Here is a 17,274-nt window from a genome sequence, read left to right as displayed (position 1 = left end):
TACAATATGGGACAACATCCCTAATGCGCCTTGAAATGAGGAACTCAAAAGTCACGTGTAAAGAAAAAATCTCTGTGTAGTGATATTAGACATGTTTCTATTTTTAGCAAATGACTGAACTTAATTATTTGTGGTGATTAGGAAAGTAGAGGAACATAGAATAAATGTGTAAAAACTATGGAGCTATTGAATGTGTTCAAAGTATTAAATTTTCAAAGAACTTATTGTGTTAAAAAGGGGATATTTTACCACAAGGAGCCGCATCACAACAGGATGTTCGGGTTTGCTAATTTACGGAAAAAGTAATCTCACTTCGTACCCCGAAAATTTAACCACATATGTGAAAATGTCACAGCTTCGAAACAAGCTATCATACATATCCAAGTTAACGACATGGACTGAGCTACCGGAAAAAACGTTACCATTACCGCCTATGTAAAAACAATTAAAGATTTTGACCCAAATTAGAAGCTCCATTCCAGAGGTTGTCAGACTGATTTATGGATGATTTCACCTTGTACACCACCGAAAATGATGGTACGTAGTTTTTTTATTTATACCTAGATATTATAAATTGTTTAAGATAAATGTTATTGATAAAGATCAGCAAAAACTCAAGAAAATTTTCACTTTTAAAATGCATTACTAGCACGGGGCTGAACACTTGTTTTAGGCACAATCATAAATTTGTTTACTTCCGAGAGATCCGAAAGGAATGTGTTTACTACATTGAAAAGGAAAGAAATAACTTTTAAATATTATTAAATTGTAAGTAAACATGACACAATATAGTCTTTGTTATGTAATATCACTCTGGTCTACAGGAATACCTGATAATCAAGGGAGATAACACACTTCATACGAGTAATGTGAGATTCAATATCGCATGTGCCTTTATCCAATGATTTGACCCCTGGTCAGTAGATATCATATGCACAAAAACACAGACAAAAACAGTTACATGTTTTTAGAAAATCATGAATTATTATTTTAATGCACATGAGCAAAACAAAGGATATTGTCATTTCTCAGTGAAAAAGGGGGAGGGTCAAACCTTCTTGAAAACAATATTTCTGCACCTATTCAACTATTACGCTAGTTAGCTACTACCCATGGTTCTAATACAAAAGGTTTAAATGAAGGTGGCTAAGCCACAAGGGAGAAGCTTTTGTCTTTCTTTGTGATTAAACTTTCAAGAATAGATTTTTCTCTCTCAATAATACTTATGTATTTAAATCAAATGATAACACAGCCTGAGTATTTTTTTTGGTCTTATTTCAGTTCCAGACATATCATTATTTTTCAACCTGAGATGGCAAACTAGAGGTTTTAAAAAGTCCTGAATAACTGGTAAGCATTTTGATTTATTAATCAAGCTCTAATTGTTTATTTCTGGTATTTATGCAATTGAAATTACAGTCGGAATGTTAAAAATATGCTAATATGAAAACTGTTGCTATGGTCTTGGTATTAAATGAAAAGGCTTAGTTACAGATCGTTTGGACTCAATATTTCGAGTTAAATCTTGCGGCAACTGTTTCTCACGTAACACTGCAAACTATATTTAGCGCTATTTTGATCTGTCGTTATTTAATGACGCCATAATACATGTGATGTCACATAGTTTCCGTTAAGACCTCATGTGGATTTCTCACTGATAAAAGGTTTTCACTGAAAAACATGTAAAAAACATTTTTTCTCAAATGGAATTATGTGAAAGGACAAGTTTTGAAAATTTGCACTATATTGCACTCTAATTATATGATATGGATGACTTTCCCAGTAGTTTAGAGCGGTTTCAACAGTATTAAATACAAGATTACCACTAGTAAGAATAATTATTTTGGTGGTTTTGTTTTTATAAAACCTTCAGTTTTGCATAATTACTCTGTCAAAATGCACCTTAAGACACAAGAAAATTTTATAGAATGCTTTATCAGGGTCTGTGTATTGTAATTAAAGGTTATAATCAGAAGTTTTGTCCTTGATTTGACTAGTGGAGGTAATCTGGAAAAAAATTACTTATACATACTCATTGTATTCAAAATAAATGAATATAGCGACGAAAGTGTCATTGCCTTATAGTGCTAAAACAACTTTATTTCTTTTCAGAAATGGACAAAAATACAAAGATTTATTCAGAATATAATACCGATGAAGATCACATACAAATATTTGAAAAAATCAGAAGTATGGATTACAATATGGGACAACATCCCTAATGCGCCTTGAAATGAGGAACTCAAAAGTCACGTGTAAAGAAAAAATCTCTGTGTAGTGATATTAGACATGTTTCTATTTTTAGCAAATGACTGAACTTAATTATTTGTGGTGATTAGGAAAGTAGAGGAACATAGAATAAATGTGTAAAAACTATGGAGCTATTGAATGTGTTCAAAGTATTAAATTTTCAAAGAACTTATTGTGTTAAAAAGGGGATATTTTACCACAAGGAGCCGCATCACAACAGGATGTTCGGGGTTTGCTAATTTACGGAAAAAGTAATCTCACTTCGTACCCCGAAAATTTAACCACATATGTGAAAATGTCACAGCTTCGAAACAAGCTATCATACATATCCAAGTTAACGACATGGACTGAGCTACCGGAAAAAACGTTACCATTACCGCCTATGTAAAAACAATTAAAGATTTTGACCCAAATTAGAAGCTCCATTCCAGAGGTTGTCAGACTGATTTATGGATGATTTCACCTTGTACACCACCGAAAATGATGGTACGTAGTTTTTTATTTATACCTAGATATTATAAATTGTTTAAGATAAATGTTATTGATAAAGATCAGCAAAAACTCAAGAAAATTTTCACTTTTAAAATGCATTACTAGCACGGGGCTGAACACTTGTTTTAGGCACAATCATAAATTTGTTTACTTCCGAGAGATCCGAAAGGAATGTGTTTACTACATTGAAAAGGAAAGAAATAACTTTTAAATATTATTAAATTGTAAGTAAACATGACACAATATAGTCTTTGTTATGTAATATCACTCTGGTCTACAGGAATACCTGATAATCAAGGGAGATAACACACTTCATACGAGTAATGTGAGATTCAATATCGCATGTGCCTTTATCCAATGATTTGACCCCTGGTCAGTAGATATCATATGCACAAAAACACAGACAAAAACAGTTACATGTTTTTAGAAAATCATGAATTATTATTTTAATGCACATGAGCAAAACAAAGGATATTGTCATTTCTCAGTGAAAAAGGGGGAGGGTCAAACCTTCTTGAAAACAATATTTCTGCACCTATTCAACTATTACGCTAGTTAGCTACTACCCATGGTTCTAATACAAAAGGTTTAAATGAAGGTGGCTAAGCCACAAGGGAGAAGCTTTTGTCTTTCTTTGTGATTAAACTTTCAAGAATAGATTTTTCTCTCTCAATAATACTTATGTATTTAAATCAAATGATAACACAGCCTGAGTATTTTTTTTGGTCTTATTTCAGTTCCAGACAAATCATTATTTTTCAACCTGAGATGGCAAACTAGAGGTTTTAAAAAGTCCTGAATAACTGGTAAGCATTTTGATTTATTAATCAAGCTCTAATTGTTTATTTCTGGTATTTATGCAATTGAAATTACAGTCGGAATGTTAAAAATATGCTAATATGAAAACTGTTGCTATGGTCTTGGTATTAAATGAAAAGGCTTAGTTACAGATCGTTTGGACTCAATATTTCGAGTTAAATCTTGCGGCAACTGTTTCTCACGTAACACTGCAAACTATATTTAGCGCTATTTTGATCTGTCGTTATTTAATGACGCCATAATACATGTGATGTCACATAGTTTCCGTTAAGACCTCATGTGGATTTCTCACTGATAAAAGGTTTTCACTGAAAAACATGTAAAAAACATTTTTTCTCAAATGGAATTATGTGAAAGGACAAGTTTTGAAAATTTGCACTATATTGCACTCTAATTATATGATATGGATGACTTTCCCAGTAGTTTAGAGCGGTTTCAACAGTATTAAATACAAGATTACCACTAGTAAGAATAATTATTTTGGTGGTTTTGTTTTTATAAAACCTTCAGTTTTGCATAATTACTCTGTCAAAATGCACCTTAAGACACAAGAAAATTTTATAGAATGCTTTATCAGGGTCTGTGTATTGTAATTAAAGGTTATAATCAGAAGTTTTGTCCTTGATTTGACTAGTGGAGGTAATCTGGAAAAAAATTACTTATACATACTCATTGTATTCAAAATAAATGAATATAGCGACGAAAGTGTCATTGCCTTATAGTGCTAAAACAACTTTATTTCTTTTCAGAAATGGACAAAAATACAAAGATTTATTCAGAATATAATACCGATGAAGATCACATACAAATATTTGAAAAAATCAGAAGTATGGATTACAATATGGGACAACATCCCTAATGCGCCTTGAAATGAGGAACTCAAAAGTCACGTGTAAAGAAAAAATCTCTGTGTAGTGATATTAGACATGTTTCTATTTTTAGCAAATGACTGAACTTAATTATTTGTGGTGATTAGGAAAGTAGAGGAACATAGAATAAATGTGTAAAAACTATGGAGCTATTGAATGTGTTCAAAGTATTAAATTTTCAAAGAACTTATTGTGTTAAAAAGGGGATATTTTACCACAAGGAGCCGCATCACAACAGGATGTTCGGGTTTGCTAATTTACGGAAAAAGTAATCTCACTTCGTACCCCGAAAATTTAACCACATATGTGAAAATGTCACAGCTTCGAAACAAGCTATCATACATATCCAAGTTAACGACATGGACTGAGCTACCGGAAAAAACGTTACCATTACCGCCTATGTAAAAACAATTAAAGATTTTGACCCAAATTAGAAGCTCCATTCCAGAGGTTGTCAGACTGATTTATGGATGATTTCACCTTGTACACCACCGAAAATGATGGTACGTAGTTTTTTTATTTATACCTAGATATTATAAATTGTTTAAGATAAATGTTATTGATAAAGATCAGCAAAAACTCAAGAAAATTTTCACTTTTAAAATGCATTACTAGCACGGGGCTGAACACTTGTTTTAGGCACAATCATAAATTTGTTTACTTCCGAGAGATCCGAAAGGAATGTGTTTACTACATTGAAAAGGAAAGAAATAACTTTTAAATATTATTAAATTGTAAGTAAACATGACACAATATAGTCTTTGTTATGTAATATCACTCTGGTCTACAGGAATACCTGATAATCAAGGGAGATAACACACTTCATACGAGTAATGTGAGATTCAATATCGCATGTGCCTTTATCCAATGATTTGACCCCTGGTCAGTAGATATCATATGCACAAAAACACAGACAAAAACAGTTACATGTTTTTAGAAAATCATGAATTATTATTTTAATGCACATGAGCAAAACAAAGGATATTGTCATTTCTCAGTGAAAAAGGGGGAGGGTCAAACCTTCTTGAAAACAATATTTCTGCACCTATTCAACTATTACGCTAGTTAGCTACTACCCATGGTTCTAATACAAAAGGTTTAAATGAAGGTGGCTAAGCCACAAGGGAGAAGCTTTTGTCTTTCTTTGTGATTAAACTTTCAAGAATAGATTTTTCTCTCTCAATAATACTTATGTATTTAAATCAAATGATAACACAGCCTGAGTATTTTTTTTGGTCTTATTTCAGTTCCAGACATATCATTATTTTTCAACCTGAGATGGCAAACTAGAGGTTTTAAAAAGTCCTGAATAACTGGTAAGCATTTTGATTTATTAATCAAGCTCTAATTGTTTATTTCTGGTATTTATGCAATTGAAATTACAGTCGGAATGTTAAAAATATGCTAATATGAAAACTGTTGCTATGGTCTTGGTATTAAATGAAAAGGCTTAGTTACAGATCGTTTGGACTCAATATTTCGAGTTAAATCTTGCGGCAACTGTTTCTCACGTAACACTGCAAACTATATTTAGCGCTATTTTGATCTGTCGTTATTTAATGACGCCATAATACATGTGATGTCACATAGTTTCCGTTAAGACCTCATGTGGATTTCTCACTGATAAAAGGTTTTCACTGAAAAACATGTAAAAAACATTTTTTCTCAAATGGAATTATGTGAAAGGACAAGTTTTGAAAATTTGCACTATATTGCACTCTAATTATATGATATGGATGACTTTCCCAGTAGTTTAGAGCGGTTTCAACAGTATTAAATACAAGATTACCACTAGTAAGAATAATTATTTTGGTGGTTTTGTTTTTATAAAACCTTCAGTTTTGCATAATTACTCTGTCAAAATGCACCTTAAGACACAAGAAAATTTTATAGAATGCTTTATCAGGGTCTGTGTATTGTAATTAAAGGTTATAATCAGAAGTTTTGTCCTTGATTTGACTAGTGGAGGTAATCTGGAAGAAATTACTTATACATACTCATTGTATTCAAAATAAATGAATATAGCGACGAAAGTGTCATTGCCTTATAGTGCTAAAACAACTTTATTTCTTTTCAGAAATGGACAAAAATACAAAGATTTATTCAGAATATAATACCGATGAAGATCACATACAAATATTTGAAAAAATCAGAAGTATGGATTACAATATGGGACAACATCCCTAATGCGCCTTGAAATGAGGAACTCAAAAGTCACGTGTAAAGAAAAAATCTCTGTGTAGTGATATTAGACATGTTTCTATTTTTAGCAAATGACTGAACTTAATTATTTGTGGTGATTAGGAAAGTAGAGGAACATAGAATAAATGTGTAAAAACTATGGAGCTATTGAATGTGTTCAAAGTATTAAATTTTCAAAGAACTTATTGTGTTAAAAAGGGGATATTTTACCACAAGGAGCCGCATCACAACAGGATGTTCGGGGTTTGCTAATTTACGGAAAAAGTAATCTCACTTCGTACCCCGAAAATTTAACCACATAATTATGTGAAAATGTCACAGCTTCGAAACAAGCTATCATACATATCCAAGTTAACGACATGGACTGAGCTACCGGAAAAAACGTTACCATTACCGCCTATGTAAAAACAATTAAAGATTTTGACCCAAATTAGAAGCTCCATTCCAGAGGTTGTCAGACTGATTTTTGGATGATTTCACCTTGTACACCACCGAAAATGATGGTACGTAGTTTTTTATTTATACCTAGATATTATAAATTGTTTAAGATAAATGTTATTGATAAAGATCAGCAAAAACTCAAGAAAATTTTCACTTTTAAAATGCATTACTAGCACGGGGCTGAACACTTGTTTTAGGCACAATCATAAATTTGTTTACTTCCGAGAGATCCGAAAGGAATGTGTTTACTACATTGAAAAGGAAAGAAATAACTTTTAAATATTATTAAATTGTAAGTAAACATGACACAATATAGTCTTTGTTATGTAATATCACTCTGGTCTACAGGAATACCTGATAATCAAGGGAGATAACACACTTCATACGAGTAATGTGAGATTCAATATCGCATGTGCCTTTATCCAATGATTTGACCCCTGGTCAGTAGATATCATATGCACAAAAACACAGACAAAAACAGTTACATGTTTTTAGAAAATCATGAATTATTATTTTAATGCACATGAGCAAAACAAAGGATATTGTCATTTCTCAGTGAAAAAGGGGGAGGGTCAAACCTTCTTGAAAACAATATTTCTGCACCTATTCAACTATTACGCTAGTTAGCTACTACCCATGGTTCTAATACAAAAGGTTTAAATGAAGGTGGCTAAGCCACAAGGGAGAAGCTTTTGTCTTTCTTTGTGATTAAACTTTCAAGAATAGATTTTTCTCTCTCAATAATACTTATGTATTTAAATCAAATGATAACACAGCCTGAGTATTTTTTTTGGTCTTATTTCAGTTCCAGACATATCATTATTTTTCAACCTGAGATGGCAAACTAGAGGTTTTAAAAAGTCCTGAATAACTGGTAAGCATTTTGATTTATTAATCAAGCTCTAATTGTTTATTTCTGGTATTTATGCAATTGAAATTACAGTCGGAATGTTAAAAATATGCTAATATGAAAACTGTTGCTATGGTCTTGGTATTAAATGAAAAGGCTTAGTTACAGATCGTTTGGACTCAATATTTCGAGTTAAATCTTGCGGCAACTGTTTCTCACGTAACACTGCAAACTATATTTAGCGCTATTTTGATCTGTCGTTATTTAATGACGCCATAATACATGTGATGTCACATAGTTTCCGTTAAGACCTCATGTGGATTTCTCACTGATAAAAGGTTTTCACTGAAAAACATGTAAAAAACATTTTTTCTCAAATGGAATTATGTGAAAGGACAAGTTTTGAAAATTTGCACTATATTGCACTCTAATTATATGATATGGATGACTTTCCCAGTAGTTTAGAGCGGTTTCAACAGTATTAAATACAAGATTACCACTAGTAAGAATAATTATTTTGGTGGTTTTGTTTTTATAAAACCTTCAGTTTTGCATAATTACTCTGTCAAAATGCACCTTAAGACACAAGAAAATTTTATAGAATGCTTTATCAGGGTCTGTGTATTGTAATTAAAGGTTATAATCAGAAGTTTTGTCCTTGATTTGACTAGTGGAGGTAATCTGGAAGAAATTACTTATACATACTCATTGTATTCAAAATAAATGAATATAGCGACGAAAGTGTCATTGCCTTATAGTGCTAAAACAACTTTATTTCTTTTCAGAAATGGACAAAAATACAAAGATTTATTCAGAATATAATACCGATGAAGATCACATACAAATATTTGAAAAAATCAGAAGTATGGATTACAATATGGGACAACATCCCTAATGCGCCTTGAAATGAGGAACTCAAAAGTCACGTGTAAAGAAAAAATCTCTGTGTAGTGATATTAGACATGTTTCTATTTTTAGCAAATGACTGAACTTAATTATTTGTGGTGATTAGGAAAGTAGAGGAACATAGAATAAATGTGTAAAAACTATGGAGCTATTGAATGTGTTCAAAGTATTAAATTTTCAAAGAACTTATTGTGTTAAAAAGGGGATATTTTACCACAAGGAGCCGCATCACAACAGGATGTTCGGGGTTTGCTAATTTACGGAAAAAGTAATCTCACTTCGTACCCCGAAAATTTAACCACATATGTGAAAATGTCACAGCTTCGAAACAAGCTATCATACATATCCAAGTTAACGACATGGACTGAGCTACCGGAAAAAACGTTACCATTACCGCCTATGTAAAAACAATTAAAGATTTTGACCCAAATTAGAAGCTCCATTCCAGAGGTTGTCAGACTGATTTATGGATGATTTCACCTTGTACACCACCGAAAATGATGGTACGTAGTTTTTTTATTTATACCTAGATATTATAAATTGTTTAAGATAAATGTTATTGATAAAGATCAGCAAAAACTCAAGAAAATTTTCACTTTTAAAATGCATTACTAGCACGGGGCTGAACACTTGTTTTAGGCACAATCATAAATTTGTTTACTTCCGAGAGATCCGAAAGGAATGTGTTTACTACATTGAAAAGGAAAGAAATAACTTTTAAATATTATTAAATTGTAAGTAAACATGACACAATATAGTCTTTGTTATGTAATATCACTCTGGTCTACAGGAATACCTGATAATCAAGGGAGATAACACACTTCATACGAGTAATGTGAGATTCAATATCGCATGTGCCTTTATCCAATGATTTGACCCCTGGTCAGTAGATATCATATGCACAAAAACACAGACAAAAACAGTTACATGTTTTTAGAAAATCATGAATTATTATTTTAATGCACATGAGCAAAACAAAGGATATTGTCATTTCTCAGTGAAAAAGGGGGAGGGTCAAACCTTCTTGAAAACAATATTTCTGCACCTATTCAACTATTACGCTAGTTAGCTACTACCCATGGTTCTAATACAAAAGGTTTAAATGAAGGTGGCTAAGCCACAAGGGAGAAGCTTTTGTCTTTCTTTGTGATTAAACTTTCAAGAATAGATTTTTCTCTCTCAATAATACTTATGTATTTAAATCAAATGATAACACAGCCTGAGTATTTTTTTTGGTCTTATTTCAGTTCCAGACATATCATTATTTTTCAACCTGAGATGGCAAACTAGAGGTTTTAAAAAGTCCTGAATAACTGGTAAGCATTTTGATTTATTAATCAAGCTCTAATTGTTTATTTCTGGTATTTATGCAATTGAAATTACAGTCGGAATGTTAAAAATATGCTAATATGAAAACTGTTGCTATGGTCTTGGTATTAAATGAAAAGGCTTAGTTACAGATCGTTTGGACTCAATATTTCGAGTTAAATCTTGCGGCAACTGTTTCTCACGTAACACTGCAAACTATATTTAGCGCTATTTTGATCTGTCGTTATTTAATGACGCCATAATACATGTGATGTCACATAGTTTCCGTTAAGACCTCATGTGGATTTCTCACTGATAAAAGGTTTTCACTGAAAAACATGTAAAAAACATTTTTTCTCAAACGGAATTATGTGAAAGGACAAGTTTTGAAAATTTGCACTATATTGCACTCTAATTATATGATATGGATGACTTTCCCAGTAGTTTAGAGCGGTTTCAACAGTATTAAATACAAGATTACCACTAGTAAGAATAATTATTTTGGTGGTTTTGTTTTTATAAAACCTTCAGTTTTGCATAATTACTCTGTCAAAATGCACCTTAAGACACAAGAAAATTTTATAGAATGCTTTATCAGGGTCTGTGTATTGTAATTAAAGGTTATAATCAGAAGTTTTGTCCTTGATTTGACTAGTGGAGGTAATCTGGAAGAAATTACTTATACATACTCATTGTATTCAAAATAAATGAATATAGCGACGAAAGTGTCATTGCCTTATAGTGCTAAAACAACTTTATTTCTTTTCAGAAATGGACAAAAATACAAAGATTTATTCAGAATATAATACCGATGAAGATCACATACAAATATTTGAAAAAATCAGAAGTATGGATTACAATATGGGACAACATCCCTAATGCGCCTTGAAATGAGGAACTCAAAAGTCACGTGTAAAGAAAAAATCTCTGTGTAGTGATATTAGACATGTTTCTATTTTTAGCAAATGACTGAACTTAATTATTTGTGGTGATTAGGAAAGTAGAGGAACATAGAATAAATGTGTAAAAACTATGGAGCTATTGAATGTGTTCAAAGTATTAAATTTTCAAAGAACTTATTGTGTTAAAAAGGGGATATTTTACCACAAGGAGCCGCATCACAACAGGATGTTCGGGGTTTGCTAATTTACGGAAAAAGTAATCTCACTTCGTACCCCGAAAATTTAACCACATAATTATGTGAAAATGTCACAGCTTCGAAACAAGCTATCATACATATCCAAGTTAACGACATGGACTGAGCTACCGGAAAAAACGTTACCATTACCGCCTATGTAAAAACAATTAAAGATTTTGACCCAAATTAGAAGCTCCATTCCAGAGGTTGTCAGACTGATTTATGGATGATTTCACCTTGTACACCACCGAAAATGATGGTACGTAGTTTTTTATTTATACCTAGATATTATAAATTGTTTAAGATAAATGTTATTGATAAAGATCAGCAAAAACTCAAGAAAATTTTCACTTTTAAAATGCATTACTAGCACGGGGCTGAACACTTGTTTTAGGCACAATCATAAATTTGTTTACTTCCGAGAGATCCGAAAGGAATGTGTTTACTACATTGAAAAGGAAAGAAATAACTTTTAAATATTATTAAATTGTAAGTAAACATGACACAATATAGTCTTTGTTATGTAATATCACTCTGGTCTACAGGAATACCTGATAATCAAGGGAGATAACACACTTCATACGAGTAATGTGAGATTCAATATCGCATGTGCCTTTATCCAATGATTTGACCCCTGGTCAGTAGATATCATATGCACAAAAACACAGACAAAAACAGTTACATGTTTTTAGAAAATCATGAATTATTATTTTAATGCACATGAGCAAAACAAAGGATATTGTCATTTCTCAGTGAAAAAGGGGGAGGGTCAAACCTTCTTGAAAACAATATTTCTGCACCTATTCAACTATTACGCTAGTTAGCTACTACCCATGGTTCTAATACAAAAGGTTTAAATGAAGGTGGCTAAGCCACAAGGGAGAAGCTTTTGTCTTTCTTTGTGATTAAACTTTCAAGAATAGATTTTTCTCTCTCAATAATACTTATGTATTTAAATCAAATGATAACACAGCCTGAGTATTTTTTTTGGTCTTATTTCAGTTCCAGACATATCATTATTTTTCAACCTGAGATGGCAAACTAGAGGTTTTAAAAAGTCCTGAATAACTGGTAAGCATTTTGATTTATTAATCAAGCTCTAATTGTTTATTTCTGGTATTTATGCAATTGAAATTACAGTCGGAATGTTAAAAATATGCTAATATGAAAACTGTTGCTATGGTCTTGGTATTAAATGAAAAGGCTTAGTTACAGATCGTTTGGACTCAATATTTCGAGTTAAATCTTGCGGCAACTGTTTCTCACGTAACACTGCAAACTATATTTAGCGCTATTTTGATCTGTCGTTATTTAATGACGCCATAATACATGTGATGTCACATAGTTTCCGTTAAGACCTCATGTGGATTTTTCACTGATAAAAGGTTTTCACTGAAAAACATGTAAAAAACATTTTTTCTCAAATGGAATTATGTGAAAGGACAAGTTTTGAAAATTTGCACTATATTGCACTCTAATTATATGATATGGATGACTTTCCCAGTAGTTTAGAGCGGTTTCAACAGTATTAAATACAAGATTACCACTAGTAAGAATAATTATTTTGGTGGTTTTGTTTTTATAAAACCTTCAGTTTTGCATAATTACTCTGTCAAAATGCACCTTAAGACACAAGAAAATTTTATAGAATGCTTTATCAGGGTCTGTGTATTGTAATTAAAGGTTATAATCAGAAGTTTTGTCCTTGATTTGACTAGTGGAGGTAATCTGGAAGAAATTACTTATACATACTCATTGTATTCAAAATAAATGAATATAGCGACGAAAGTGTCATTGCCTTATAGTGCTAAAACAACTTTATTTCTTTTCAGAAATGGACAAAAATACAAAGATTTATTCAGAATATAATACCGATGAAGATCACATACAAATATTTGAAAAAATCAGAAGTATGGATTACAATATGGGACAACATCCCTAATGCGCCTTGAAATGAGGAACTCAAAAGTCACGTGTAAAGAAAAAATCTCTGTGTAGTGATATTAGACATGTTTCTATTTTTAGCAAATGACTGAACTTAATTATTTGTGGTGATTAGGAAAGTAGAGGAACATAGAATAAATGTGTAAAAACTATGGAGCTATTGAATGTGTTCAAAGTATTAAATTTTCAAAGAACTTATTGTGTTAAAAAGGGGATATTTTACCACAAGGAGCCGCATCACAACAGGATGTTCGGGGTTTGCTAATTTACGGAAAAAGTAATCTCACTTCGTACCCCGAAAATTTAACCACATATGTGAAAATGTCACAGCTTCGAAACAAGCTATCATACATATCCAAGTTAACGACATGGACTGAGCTACCTGAAAAAAACGTTACCATTACCGCCTATGTAAAAACAATTAAAGATTTTGACCCAGTTCTCTTTCGAGTCGCAAGAGGATACCAACAAGGTCGGCCAGACCACCTTGTATTGCACGCTCGTAAAGATCAAAGGCCAGGTGCGCTATACGAGGAACCAATATTGTGACGACATCGGTCACTGTTCCTCCAACGATTTTAGCGGGTGTACACAGCAGCCCGAGAATACATGTATGGCCTCCAAGAGAAAAATACCCGCCATAGAGAGCGGCAGCAGACCGCAGAATGAGTCGCACTGCGTCTTCCATACTCCCAGCAGATATGACAAGCACAGCGAAGAGCACATTCTAGGCCTGCAAATTATCTTAGAGCGTATGTCAGCTGGTATCGCCTCGTGGCTGAAAAAGACAGAAACAGTGGTGCAGCGGGTGGCAAGCAAAATAGCACTCGAGCCCGCTGCCGTCATCGCAACGGCTCCGTCCGATTGCCAAGGTGAGAAAGGTGTAGCTCACAAGGATGAGGCTAATGATGCGGCTACTGCCGACGAGGCCAAGTCCCTCAGTTGGGTGAGGAAAAGACTCAAAAAGGAATTGAAGAATGCGAGAAAGCTAGCCAAGCGGTTGCTTGCTGAGGGGGAGGCCAAAGTTGGACAGGCCAAGGCCAAGAAGGTGACAAAGGTTTCCAAGAAGGCTAAGGTAAACCCTAAAGCCGACTCGGCGGTAGTCGTCGAGTCTATTAAAGTGGAGGCACCGTGCAAGAAGGCTAAGCTTGTCGCCTCGGACGAGGGTGAGGCTAATGATGCGGCTACTGCTGACAAGGTCATGTCCCTCGGTCGGGAGACAAAGAGTCTAAAGCGCGAGAAGAGGGTGAGAAAGCTAGCCAAGCGTTTGCCGGCTGAGGGGGGAGCCGAAGTTGGAAAGGCATCCGATGTCGCGAGACAGGCCAATGCCGAGACGGTGACAAAGGTAGTCACGAAGGCTGAGGTAACCCCTGGAGCTGAGGAGGCAACGTCGGAAACTTTGGAGCCCGCCTCCAAGAAGGCTAAGCTTGTCGCAGCCTGGGTTCTTGATCATTTTAATCACTACCCGACTGAAGCAGAAATTGCTTTACTTCTTCCCCGGCGGGAGTCAAAGAGTGCACGAGTCCCTTGGATCAAATGCACCAATGTGTGGATGTAGACCTGGAAGTAGCGACGCTTGATCGGGTGGTGACGAGGTTCGACTCTCCACCTAAGTCCGTCTCCAATTCCGCATCGAGAGTTCCTTCCGGCCCTGTTGTTCACCGGAGCTAGTGGTCACTGCAAAGGCCGTCCTGCCGGTAAAGGTGCAAACTACAGATACACGAGCAGCCACGTATTCAAAATCGGGCTCACGGGCTGTTAGACAGTCTCTATTCATTGCAGCATCCACAGCGGAAACTAGTAAAGGGAAAGATGATGGCAGGAACGGGAAAGATGTCAAGACAGTCGACAAAAGTCTGAGTGTGGCCCGGTTTTTTTGGTGACGGGGCCGCTCGTATGAGTATGCCCCTGTGCCTGACAACACAAGAACAACGATCAGTTGATCAGGATGCACAGGCCGATGGAACGTCCTCCCCTGAAGCCAGCGTAGATTACGCAAACTGCCTCTCTAGCTTTGCCCGCTGCGGTAATGGCTAAAACACAGACAAAAAATGAATGGGCTGTCGAAATGGGACGAAGTACTGCTGGCAAAGCAAGAGATAGTACTCACAAAGTGGAAGATCAGGCGGTGCGGAGGTGCCATCTGTGTAATCAGGAGAAGTCCGGCCATATGCGGCGCCATTTGCAGCGTGCCCATCAACGCTGCAATGAAGAGATCGACGTACCCCTAATTCAGTGGAAGCAAATGACCGCCGGACCTGCTAATAAAAAGGCTCTTAAATGCCCTTACTGCAAACAATGTCACACTAGACTTAAGCGGCAATTGAAAACCGTACACAAAATGACCGATCCACTATTAATTAAAGATCGCCTGGTCGCAGCGGAATTATCACGCCAGCAGACGGTCGATGGATTTATACAATTCGGTCATGACAGGCTTTGAAGCTTTCCTGTCCAGTAGAGGTGGCTACGTGTACAAGGCGTGCATCGTGAAGGCCTTGCTACAAAAGGTCAAATTTATCGTGTCCTTCGTTAATCCGAGTGCCTTCACTTATGGGTCGTTACGTGATCTGCAGAGATGTGGGAATAAAGACGGCATTCTATAGCAGGTTGCCACATACGAGCACAGTTCGTCGGGCACGATGGTAAGACGTGAGAAGCCTCTAGGGGCTGGTACCAGGTCTAACTACGTGCTGGCACTGAAACGCTTCTGTGAGTTTATACACGGGAGGAAAGACCGGGTCCTATCCATCGTACCGGACCTACATTCCTGGGCTACGCTCACTCAGCATGTTAACCGTGTCTATACTACGTATAACATGGATAAGACCAGGGAGCAAGCCATGCGCCGCATTGACCAATCGCAGCTCCTTGATGGAGTGCAAGTCGGGCTACACTACATCCGTTTTAGCTGTAAGACTAAATGAGATACTATTAGCGGCTACGCCCTTGGATACATCTGTGGAGGCATACACTCTAGTCCGCGGCCACATTCTCATGCTATTGGAAATCATGAACGGTAAGACGGACGGCGAGTTCCCGAACTTGACCATGCAGGAGTGGCAAGAAGCCACACAAGTAGGAATTGATTACATCGTCCGGGTTCGACGACATAAGGTAATCACTAAACCTTGTAACATCAACTTCCCGGGCCTAATCTATCGGTATATAAAACATTTCATTAAACACTTCAGGCCGATAGTGCTCAAAAAGGGTGTCGTTACGAGGAATGTGTTCCTCGGAACCACGGGCACACAGTTAACAAGTAGCCAAATCGTTGACGCCATGAATAAGTGCTGGCAAATATATGGTCGCGAGATTAACGTGAAACTGCCACGGTTTACCACAACCAGGCTGCGGAAGTTGATCGTCACGATCCATAGATCCACCACCCAGTCTAAGTCACAGGATGTCCTTGCCGCCCACATGGCTCATTCACCCGCGGTTGCAGACCGTTGGTATGACATGGGTCAGGGTACGTTTAAGTCCTCACGGGCAGGCAACATCATTATTAATGGTGTATGGTCCTCGGTATTGAATAAAACAGCTGTCAAGGTAGGGACGACGGAGGAAGAACACATTGATGGGGATGAAGACGATCCTAGTGACATCGATGAAGATGAGGAGGACGCCGAAGCACTGGCGGGAGAACTGGAGGGTCGGTCTGTTAGCGCTCACGACGGGATGGATCTGCACGCCGTCCCGTTAGTCCAAGAAGTCCTCCGCTCAGCCCAAACCTCCTACAGTCACCGTGGCCGGCATCATTGCAGATTCAGACTCTACGCCTTTCGCACGAACCTTGACGACGATGCAGCGCTGCTTTCAGAGCTACATCAGCGAACACCGTGACAATCGGGATCTAAAAGTGTCAACTGCGGACATCAAATGAAAGCTGAAATCCGAACCGCCCCCTTTCTCTAGTTGACTTGATAACTACGGGGCAACAAAGATAGCGGAGCGTATCCTCCATCTTGTGCGTAAGCCATGAATTTTATTTGGTGAGGCAGACGGGATGTGAACCAGAAGAAGAATGGCCTAATGCTAAAAGTGACGTT

The 17,274-nt window shown here is 35.9% G+C and overlaps 3 long non-coding RNA genes across 3 annotated transcripts; all 3 read left to right on the top strand.

The window, feature by feature from the left end:
- Positions 1-2,730, top strand: LOC134696983 (uncharacterized). Its single transcript, XR_010103042.1, has 3 exons — positions 1-537; positions 1,282-1,350; positions 2,113-2,730. It is a non-coding gene; the product is annotated as an uncharacterized LOC134696983 (long non-coding RNA).
- A 1,666-nt stretch (positions 2,731-4,396) lies between these two features.
- On the top strand, positions 4,397-6,921 carry LOC134696288 (uncharacterized). Its single transcript, XR_010102925.1, has 3 exons — positions 4,397-4,933; positions 5,678-5,746; positions 6,508-6,921. It is a non-coding gene; the product is annotated as an uncharacterized LOC134696288 (long non-coding RNA).
- A 1,793-nt stretch (positions 6,922-8,714) lies between these two features.
- On the top strand, positions 8,715-13,564 carry LOC134696750 (uncharacterized). Its single transcript, XR_010103006.1, has 5 exons — positions 8,715-9,332; positions 10,077-10,145; positions 10,907-11,534; positions 12,278-12,346; positions 13,108-13,564. It is a non-coding gene; the product is annotated as an uncharacterized LOC134696750 (long non-coding RNA).
- The last annotated feature ends 3,710 nt before the right edge of the window (positions 13,565-17,274 follow it).

Source organism: Mytilus trossulus, chromosome 14 (genome assembly GCF_036588685.1).
Source record: "Mytilus trossulus isolate FHL-02 chromosome 14, PNRI_Mtr1.1.1.hap1, whole genome shotgun sequence".
Taxonomy (NCBI): Eukaryota; Metazoa; Mollusca; class Bivalvia; order Mytilida; family Mytilidae; genus Mytilus; species Mytilus trossulus.
The sequence above is the reverse complement of the archived record's forward strand: the minus strand, read 5'-3'. Positions and strand labels throughout refer to the sequence as shown.